General features: G+C 39.6%; 1 non-coding gene across 1 annotated transcript; it reads left to right on the top strand.

Moving 5' to 3' along the window:
• Positions 1-7,791: 7,791 nt before the first annotated feature.
• Positions 7,792-7,900, top strand: LOC136532403 (small nucleolar RNA R71). Its single transcript, XR_010778234.1, has one exon. It is a non-coding gene; the product is annotated as a small nucleolar RNA R71 (small nucleolar RNA).
• The last annotated feature ends 3,712 nt before the right edge of the window (positions 7,901-11,612 follow it).

Below are 11,612 nucleotides of genomic sequence, written 5' to 3' on the forward strand. Positions count from 1 at the left end.
GGTGGCGGCTGTAGCGGTTAAATAAATGACAACATGAGCATCTATGACCTAAGGCTATGATGGAACTAGGGAGAAAGAGGTAGGAGGAGCAGCGGATAGGGCTAGCCATGGTGAGCTCAAAGCTCGGTGGTGCTCCGTGACCATGGCGGCGATGACGACATGAAATGTCGCATTACCTGGGCTCAAATGGTGGCAATGGCGGGTCAGGGAGGTAGAGCAGCTCACAGTGAAGCTATGCACGTGATGGATTGTATGGAGGTGTGGCGGTGGTGGCACGTGAGTGTGGCGGAGGTGTGTGGCGGCGATGGTGAGCACGGCTTTGCTCGCCGAGCTAGAGAGAGGGAGAGAGCAGAGCGAGAGAGTGAGAATGAGCGAGCGCCGTGGCTTCGCCTCCCTTTTCTACCCCTGCTGGCCTGACCGGCAGGGCCGACACTGGCGAGCGGCTGCCACATGATGCGCATGGCCTAGCGCCAGTCGGCAACTGCTGCCCTGCTGCTGCTCGATTTTAGGCCGGCGATGGCTGACTGACAGAGCAACTTCAAGCACATGTAACTCCCAAACGAGCTCAAGTTGGTGAAAAACCACTTAATAGGAAATGTAGAGCTACATGTACTCACCAACTTTGCTTTAGAAAGCTTCCTCTAATTCTCCATGGTTTTTAAACTACAATGCTCCAAAGTAAGCTACTTTGAAACGGAAAACCAGCTTTAGACTTAGCAAAATTTGTAAGTCCCTAAACAACATTTGATTGCTACTTTGGAGATATTTTTGACTATGTTAGGCACTGAATTAGCTCATGACCCTTAAATAAAGTTTGTTACCCATGCCAAGAACTACAACTTTTATTAAGGTTTCACTACCATGCAAACACTCTATGCTATATTTCAACTTCGGTCAATGTAGGATCATGAAAAATGACATTATGAGTAATCTAGGACTTAGAAGCAAAATTAGCCCATGTCATGAATACAAACATTGTTCCATTTACCATCCTAGATATGTCTAAGGTGTTTTTGTGACCCCACAACCATCTCTTGCATTGGTCACACATGGTCACAAGCATATGCTTGTATATAATCAACATCACATGTGATAATATTTAAAGATTAAGATGAAATTCCATATGCTCATGCTCATGAATGCTTGGATGATGCTTGTGCTCATGAAATGCATGTGCCAAATGCAATGCTTAACACTAGGGTGTTACAGCCAGGGTCATGCCAGTTGTAATTAATGAAACCAAGGTTCGCTTGGACTTCCATTTCTTTGCCATCCTTGGGTTTGATCTTCTAATAGGCTATCCTTTACACAAACTTTTAAAAGAAAAACCTTCTTGTGGGAGCCTTGATGAGAAGTTCAGGAAAACTGCTTCTGCCGTTCCTATCTTTCACCCAGAAATCCCAATGGCAAAGCATAATCCCAACCAAGATCTAGTCGAGGAGGTGAAGTTCATTTCCTGGTTCATTTCACATCCTAGTGAAGATGAACATCCATCATCACCCTCGCTTGTTTTTGAGACATGTCCCTCTGGCCAACATGATATATCCTTCAAGAAAGAGAACTTCTGGGCCATGAACAAACTCGAAGCACCAAGTCTAGAGCTCCAAATAAATGATTCTGCAAATTTGCATGAAAGTTTCTCTTTTGAGTTTCCTCGTATTTCATGCTCACTTTTGGAGTCTCTGGAGTTGATCACGCTTTGTGCCACATTCTTCTACAAGGACCACAACCATCTCTTAGTCCTCATTTGCAAACTTTTTAGGAGGATGGTTGTGGATGCCTTTGTTTATCACAAATACTACAAATCATGTAGTTGCACTGTGGCACATAGGTCAAGCTTATGACCATAAACAAAGCACTACCGAGAGATACCCTAGATTATCATAAAAAACTTTCCTTTTTAATAAGAAGCAAGAACATGTTATGAAGTTAGTATGCACCTTCGGGTATTCTTGGTTGCTAACCCTTTCAGGTTAAGATAAAGAAGAACAAGGTACATATGATGCTAAAGAACATGGGAGCTGCATCAATCATACACGTCAAGGTTCTTTTGGGATGGAACACACTCAAAGGGAGACCCTCGACATTGCACACTTGACTTTTACACAAAAGTCCAAGTCACTACTAATTTTTGACCCTGTTGCACCGGCAAATTTTTGATGTAATAGGGCCAAAATTGATGTGATAGCTTGGTACCGCATCAATTTTGTGTTTGATGCGAGCCGATGCAATAGCTCTAGATGTAATAGCCTTGTCGCATCAGTTTGTTGTGACTGATGCAAGAGTTCGCTATTGCATCGGCCATGCGTTGTCTCTTGCATCAAAATAGAGAGATGCAAAAGGGGTATTGCATCAAAATCATTTTGATGCAAGGTCGCTATTGCATTGGCCATGGATGTCTCTTGCATCAAGATAGAGAGATGCAAAAAGGTTATTGCAACAAAATCATGATAAGTATTGATCAATGATAAATCACTCAGAGTACTCCTTTCTATGGCATAAACATGGTTAAGTAGGATATTAGAGGAATAATTCCTAAGTCATTCTTAATTACAAGTCAAAGCATACATTGATTAGTGCAATTACACCTAGTAGTTATGGCTAAAATCATCTTATATCTACACATATGGGATATTACTAAGGAAGATTAAGAACAGAGCTTGTTCTTCCTTTGTAACGGGACCCTACGTGTGCCTATATTTGGGGAGTGGACTACAAAGGACTCAATGGGAGTGTCACATCCGTGATCCACCACATGACCTAGAATATAGGGTGTATCCACAAGTAAACAATGTATAAGCACCATGCTTACACAATGTCGACCACTCACCCTATGCACAGCGGAGCGAGCGCTATATGAACTTATGCATGGACATAATGATAAACTAGCTATACTAAGCATACAATCAAAGTAGACGATGAACATTATAACGAAGAACATGAATAAGATGAATACTAATATTGTCATAACAATTGTAGCAAGCATATAAAAGTAATGGAGATACAAAAGAGGGGGTACAAAGATTATACCAAACCACGCTCTTCACAAGATTAGGAATCCAAGCAAAGCCTGCTTGCCTCCCTCTAGACCTAGCCTAACTAGCTATGCCCTAGAATATGGTGGAGCTCTAAGGATGATTAGGGTTTCTATCTTCTCAAATGACTTATTGCCTTAGGGAGGGTGGTAGGGACTGGTATATATAAGCTGGAGCATCCATTGTGAGCCCTTGGATCAAACCGACTTAAAGGACGGTGTAGATGCAACCTAGGAGGTGGTGGAGAACTGACATTACGACGGGGACTGACATGTGGGCCATAGGGGGTCGAGCGGCCTATAGGTGGGGCCGACCAACCCTACCTGGTAGCCACTCAGGCTCTGCCTTGGTGTAGAGTCCTCTCAAGTCTTCTGGAACCTTTTGGTGTCTCTTTCGCTATGGATAAGCACAATTAATTTTGACATGTAGGTCCACCTTGATGGTTTTCTGAATAAACCCTATAGAAAATATGGATTCACCAAAACTTGTGGAATTTATTAGTTTAAACCCCTAGACCTTTGTTGGTGATCATATTTATGCCCTTATACATGTTTTATTGACGGTTTATAGTGGTTGCTAACTACCATCAACAAGCTCCCCCAAGCTTAACCTTTGCTAGTCCCTTAGCAAAACTAAACTCAGCAAATGGATCAGGAGTTGCATCAATGTTTTCACTCCTCAAAAGTACAGATGCATTCAAATAAGAATTCTCCTCCAAATTAGAATAAACTGATCTAACTTTCAAACTTACCCATATTACCTTCAACCATGGGGCCTTAGCCTTCACTTGGGTCCTGAGTAATTGAAAGACAGAATGATCAAGTCAAGCACTATGTCTCAAGTTCTTTGTTCAACCATTATTCTGGAGTTTTTGTAAGTTTTCAAAATAAAACTCAGAGCTTCCATTGTATGACACTCTCATGTCTCTCAATATATGTAGTATTTGTGGATCCTCACTAAGACAATTATGATGTTATGCCTTTCTCTTCCTACAACTAAGGCTTATATGGAGCTCATAGGAGTGGTAATTGTATGAGAGAGCATACTTGCAATACATATATTGTAAAGTCAAACAATGGATCCAAAGAGAGTTGAGTCATACAATCAAATCAAGATATGCATGTGTGTGGATATGTGGGGATATATATGGTGGCTAACCTAATTCTACTATGCTCCTTGAAAACATATCTCTCTTTTGAAACTTGAAAAATAACGTTGCAAGAAAACATGGGCTATCTTATTCATTTTTTTCTCTTTTTTCAGGCGAGCATCTGAGTACCCATTGTTTTAGATATCTCAGACACTTGTCCATTTTTTTAATTGTTCTCTCTTTTTTTATGAATAACTTTTGCATAGCCCAATGCTTCTTTTCTACAACAAAAACTTTTGAGGGATAACAACAAGAACTTTGGAGCATTTATTTAGTGGCTATCCTATAGGGCATATTTTTGGTGTTTTCTCCTAGTGTAAGAGTAAAACATTTTTGGGTGGATCTAGATGGAATGGCATGTTTTTGTGCCTACTCCCAGTGTAGGAGTAGTGCATATGTGGGTGGTGTGTACGTGATCTTGATTTTAAGAGCATGATAAACCACTCATAAGGTATTAACAAAGCTTGACTAAACTCAATGCAAAGCAAACAGTATATATGTGGAAGTTTTCCTAGTCTAAATATCATATATGGCTCTGATAGAAATTCAAGATTTGTCATACGAGGAACTCATCATGAAGCATTTTTTAAGTTTTTCAAAAGGTACATCTCTAGAACTCTAGTATCACTTGGAACAAGATAAACAGCAGCTCATACCATCTCATATCATATCCGTCACTTACCTAGACTTAGATCAAACATGTGCTACCCACGAGTTTCAAGCTCAGAGTAAATTCTTATATTAAACAGTCATATCCAAAACTCAGGAGAATTCAAGGCTAAAACTAGGTACTTGAAGGGAATTACAATAGAGCAACTATTCATCATTTCTATTTAAGAGATTATCTTTAGAGCCCTTTCATTTTATTCAGCTCTTAAAAATCAAAAGCTAAAGAAAACTATACACACCTTTTTATTTTGTTTTCAAGTTGTTATGCATCTTTTTATCTCTTTAGCAAATAGATAGCAAACTCAAAAATAGTAAAGCCAAACGGGAAATAAATACTTAGCTAGATACATGAGGGATGCTCTTCCCCCAAGCTAGATGTTGTCATGTTCAAATGTTGAAGTTGAGTGATCCTTCTTAGACCAGGTTTGCCAGTGGATGTCCTTCTCATCCATCAGGAAGTTGGCTTCCCCAAATGGTTCGAGAGGATGTTCTTTAGGTGCAGTGAAGACAACCGGGTGAACTTGCTCTTGATCTTATGTATCATCCTGCAAAATACCAACAAGAACACCAAAACTCGTGGCACGGGTTAGGATAAGGGGTTAGCGGTCAGCTATTTGGAGATTAGCTATTCTTGTGGGTTATAGATAGATTTTCTAATTGACAAAGTTCTAGCAGGATATCTTTCTCATCTTTTTTTATTTTTCATATGTAGGAAAGGAAATACTTAAGCATGGTATTTTTATTTTTATGCCACCATGGTGAATATTCCTATGGATGTTTACACACCATAGATTTATTCACATGGGGCTTAGAATTTATGATGCAAAAATTTTTATTTTCTTTTCTAAATGCCATGTTAAAGCAGAAAAGTAAATATGCTAAAGTGAAGAATAATTTATGCAATGCTAGAAAGTAAATATGAATAACTACCGATGTTACCTCACGGCAAGGGTTCAGGTTTTTAAGTCCTCCAGATAGGACTTGACTGGAGAAAAGTTGTTCATTCTTTGGGTGCATTATCCAGTCTCGGAGATGGAGACCTTGATGGTTGCACCTCTTGTGATGGTGGCTCTGATGATGTCACCTTCTCTTTCTATACTTGCTTGGTTTGTGGACTTGACTTAGGTGGAGTAGGCTCATCTTTCACGGGTTTTTCAGGTTCCTCATCTTCCTCCCATGCATTCCTTTTCTCTAGGGAATTGGAAGTGGACTTATCCAGATCTAACATAGATGATCGCGTTTGTGGTGTTGAGGAAAGGTCTTCTCAAGATGATAGGTGTATCTTCTTCATCTTCTCCCATGTCCAGAACCATGAAATCAGCAGGGACAAAGTGATCTTGTATCTTGACCATGACGTCCTTTGCTATTCCCTCAGGAAATCGTATTGTTTGGTCCACCATCTATAGTTGCATATATATAGGGAACAAAGGTTCGTTACCAAACAAATACTCATATGTTACCTTGGACATTATGTTGATGCCTGATCCAATGTCGTAGAAGGTGTTGTGGAAGATTCTTTGCCCAATGGTACACTCGATTGTTGGCATGCCAGGATCATCCTTCTTAGCAAGGAATGGTGAAGTGAGGAGGTGGTCATACTCTTATCAAAGTGTATTGATCATGTTGATTTTTTCTTCCTATGACTGCCTAGTCTTGTTCTTCCTTCATTTGGTTCTTCTTCTTCTTGGTCACTATTGTCTCTTCAAGTAAGTATGGTGTCTGTGGATGTGTAGGAGATTGCAAGATGCAGTTCTTAAAAGAGAACTTCTCCTTTTTATCCTTAATTGTGAAACAAATCTTGGCACTATCCACATAGATGATGGCCTTTGCAGTGCTCAGGAAAGGTCGCCCTTTCATCTCTACCTGTTTCTAGAACCACAAAGTCTATGGGAACATATGATTGTCCCACTCATATGATGGCATCTTCAAGAACTCCCTTGGGGTAGCAGAGTGACTGATTTCCAAGCTACAAACACATATTTGTGTACAACAAGGGATCTCCTAAAATTTTCTCATAAGTTACCTTAGGCATGATGTTGACACTTGCTCCAAAGTCACAGACAACTTTCAAGAAAATGTGAGGTCCAATGGTGATGGGGATGACAGGTCTCCTAGGGTCGCCCTTCTTGTCATGTAGGGAATAATCTATCTACCTTCCCTCTGATGGTTGTGTGTAGTAGTAAGCTGCATTATGAATATGGACAAGATTTGTAGTTTCTAGATCTTTCGGCTGCCCTAGAATCTTACCTTTGTCGAATAGAGAAACAGTAGCTACCAGCTGAGCTATTTGTGATTCTATCATTTTGTTAAAGCTATCCTGGTTCATAATGGCAGAAGCATAGCTATCCATTCTATTATTTATGTTCTCCAAAATTTTATCATTGGTAGCTACCTTTCTAGACAATCCCTCCATAAGTTTGGATTGGCCAGCAATTAATTCTCTCAAGGGTGGTTGATTGAAGTTATTATAATTGTTACCTAGATAGTTACCTTGGTAGTTTGGCCTCTGTTGTTGGTTCCATCCTTGATTTTGTTGAGGATGATAGTTGTTGTTGACAAAGTTCACATCCTCTTGGGTTTTAGGATAGTTGTTCCCTGAATACCTACTGTTTCCACATACTTCACAAGTCTTGCGAGAATCATGAATGTACATGATTTCTTGCTTCTCATTGGCTTGGTTTTCGAGCTTCTTGATCAGTAGGTACATCTTGGTAGACAACATGTCTACCTCCTTGAGTTGATGCATATCTCCACCTCTCTTGCAAGGTTGAATACGTTCTTCATTCTAGCTTTGCTTGGAGGCCATCTTTGCCACAAGAGCTGTTGCAGCTGGGATTGTGAGTGATAGGAAAGCACCTCTAGCAGCAACATTCATAGTCTAATGGGTACTATTGATCAACCCATGGTAGAAAGTCTTGCATGAGTAGCCAATTCTCCATCCCATGATGAGGACATTCTGATATGTAATCTTGAAAATGTTCCCAAGCCTCAGGGATAGATTCATCGTGTTGTTGCTGAAAACTTGAATTTCTCTCACGCAGAGCATTGGTCTTGCCTATGGGAAAGAACTTGGCTAGGTAGGCAGTGGACCAGTTATCCCATGGTGTATTTCTATCTTTATTGGCATAGAACCACTGCTTCACCTTCCCCAAAGTGAGAATGGGGAGGGGCGAAGTAGTATGGCATCCTTGGTTACTCCCTTGATAGTGAAAGTGCTACAAATCTCTAGGAAGTGTTGGAGATAAGCACTCGCATCTTCATGTTCCTTTCCACAAAACTAGCTAGCTTACACCATACTGATGATAGCTGACTTGAGTTCGAATCCATTGTCTCCAACATTGACTATCAGTCTAGTATGGATGTTGGCTGTAGTTGGAGCAGAGAATTCACGGAGAGTCTTGTTAGCCCTGGCTTCAAATTTAGGTGTTAAGCTTCGCCTTATATGGTTGTCCCTAACTCTAAAGCTAAAACTTTCTTGAGTTTAGCCTTAGTCCTCTTGAGTAATGTTTTTGGATCATCAACGTAGTTTGTCGGAAGGTCAAAACTGGTCATACATTACCCTGCATAAGACACAAAAGTAGACAAAACAAGGGTAATCCTGCTTGAGTAGAGGTCAATGGTTATCTCAATCACATTAATAAGTATAAGTTTATCAATACTTCCTTTGCCTAGCTACCTTCCCCGGCAATGGCACCAGAAATGTTTGTTGGTATTTATTAATTGTCACTTGTTTTAAGTAGCCAACTATTATATTCCTACATCTCTTAGCATTGCTTGGACTAGGTTGTCATTCCTAATTATAGTGCAAGAGATGCTCATTGGTACTACCTAGCATTACTACTAGAATAATACTAAGTAGTGCTTTATCATTTTATGTGACTAGAAAGAATAATATATATGAATGAAAAGGAATCTACAAGCGCACAGATAATATACCATTGTAGCACTTCACCCGAGAGTATTGTAGGTATCGTTATTTATATTTTTACCATAGGGAAGGTCTGGCATGGACATGTATTGATAACTTATAGTATTGATGGAGAAATAAACCATAACCAATATTATACTCACAACAAGGGTAAGTCACTAGATAAGATATGTATATGATAAGTATTGATCAATGATAAATCACTCAGAGTACTCCTTTCTATGGCATTAGCATGGTTAAGTAGGATATTAGACGAATAATTCATAAGTTATTCTTAATTACAAGTCAAAGCATACATTCATTAGTGCAACTACACCTAGTAGTCATGGCTAAGGTTATCTTTATATCTACACATATGGGATATTACTAAGGAAGATTAAGAATAGAGCTTGTTCTTCCTTCATAACCGGACCCTACTTGCACCTATATTCAGGGAGTGTACTACAAAGGACTCAATGGGAGTGTCACATCCATGATCTACCACATGACCCAGAATATAGGGTGTATCCATAGGTAAACAATGTATAAGCACCACACTTACACAATGTCAACCACTCACCCTATGCGCAGCGGAGCGAGCGCTATATGAACTAATGTATGGACATACTGATAAACTAGCTATACTAAGCATATAATCAAAGTAGATGATGAACATTATAACGAAGAACATGAATATTATGAATACTAATATTGTCATAACAATTGTAGCAAGCATATAAAAGTAATGGAGATACAAAAGAGAGGGGGTACAGAGATTATATGAAACCACGCTCTTGACAAGATCGGGAATCCAAGCGAAGCCTGCTTGCCTCACTCTAGACCTAGCCTAACTAGTTATGCCCTAGAATATGGTGGAGCTCTGAGGAAGATTAGGGTTTTTGTCTTCTCAAATGACTTATTGCCTCAAGGGGGTGGCAGGGGCTAGTATATATTGGCTGGAGCATCCATCGTGAGCCCTTGGATCAAACTGACTTAAAGGACGACGTAGATGCAACCTAGGAGGTGGTAGAGAACCGACATTGCAACGAGGACTGACATGTGGGCCCTGGGGGGCTGAGCAGCCTACAGGTGGGGCCGGCAGCCACTCGGGCTCCACCTCGGTGTGGAGTCCTCTCGAGTCTTCTAGAACCTTCTAGTGTCTATTTCGCTGTGGAAAAGCACAATTAATTCTAACATGTAGGTCCACCTTGATGGTTTTTTTAATAAACCCTGCAGAAAATACAGATTCACCAAAACTCGTGGAATTTATTAGTTTAAGCCCCTAGACCTTTGTTGGTAATCATATTTATGCCCTTATACATGTTTTATTGATGGTTTATAGTGGTTGTTAACTACCATCAACATTGACTAAGTTGTTGTAAGGTGTGATATAGTTCTAACTTAGAAATCCTATCATTTCTATTCAAAGTACCTAGGGAATTTGTTTTGACAAAAAGTTGTTATAAAACCATAGTATCACATACTCCTCAATTGGTGAGCAATTTCCTACCAAAGGCAAATATGACTTCTTGCAAGTTTTAAGCCTTCCACATACACTGCTGGTTATTGTATTGAGTTTGGTCAAGTCTTGTTGACCCTTGTTGAGAGATTTATGATGCTCCCCAGATCAAGATCACGTACACCCACATATACATGTTGCTCCTACACTGGTTGTACGCAAAAACATGCTTCCATCCACCAAAAATTATGCTCCTACACTAGGAGTAGGAAAAAATATGTTTGTATGCAAATACTCCATGTTCTAAAAGATAGTGATCTCTCTCTCTAACTATGTGGTTTAGAAGAAGAGACATGGGCTATGCAAAAAGCTTTAAAAATATGGACACATGAAGGTTCGAGTAAAAAAAATATGGACACATGAAGGTCCAAGTACAAAAAAAGAGAAGAAAAAATATGAGCACATGAAGGCTCATGTATTGAAAGAAAAGAGGAAGAAAGATAGCCATGTTTCAAAATAATAAGTTATAGAAAGAGATCATATCTACAAAAGGAGTATAGTTTTAGTTTTAGTTTACCTTTTTCCACACACATGCACATCTTGATCTAACAGTATGGCATTTCTCTCCTTGGATCCTCGATTTGACTTTACAACATATGCAATACAAGTATGCTATATTGTTTATCCCTACCTAAAGCTCCACATAAACCTTTTTAGAAGTAGGAGAAAAACAAAAGAAGGTAAAATTTTGCTATGCCTTGGTGAGGAGTTATACACCATAAAGTGATTTGAGAGTGCCATTTGAGGAGTATAAAGTGAACTATGCTTTTGCTTGAGAAAAAACTTTCAAAACTCCAAGTTGCTAAGATGTGAAATTGGGAGGATGGCTTTGTTTCGAGAACTGTTCTACTTTTCAACAACCCAAGGAAACATGTTAGCTAACGCCACATATCCCACTTGTGTAAAGCATGTGTTGGAATAACTTTCATGTATAGCTATATATCTAGGGATGTTATGCTCATGATTACTTTTATCCCTAAGCTTTGCTCGAGGACGAGCAAAGAAGTAAGTGTGGGGGAGCTTGTTTGGGGTCCTTAACTCGTACTTTTAACCATCAACACATGCATAAAATCCACTCGAATGAATACCAAACATAGAAATAGGGCTTTAGAACTAACACTTTCCACAAGTTTTGGTGATTCATCATTTGCAGGAGAACATGTTGGAATAATATGGAAAATGTACCAAAAGTGTACAAGAAATACAACAATGCAAACAACCAACATGAGCCCCAGGGGGAGGAGGCCCACAACTAGATAAATTAGGGCCCAGTCATGTGGAGTAAAAAGCCCAAAACCCAAAACAAACGTGCTCCAAATAGCGCCAAACTTT

Source organism: Miscanthus floridulus, unplaced genomic scaffold, assembly GCF_019320115.1.
Source record: "Miscanthus floridulus cultivar M001 unplaced genomic scaffold, ASM1932011v1 fs_605_5_6, whole genome shotgun sequence".
Taxonomy (NCBI): domain Eukaryota; kingdom Viridiplantae; phylum Streptophyta; class Magnoliopsida; order Poales; family Poaceae; genus Miscanthus; species Miscanthus floridulus.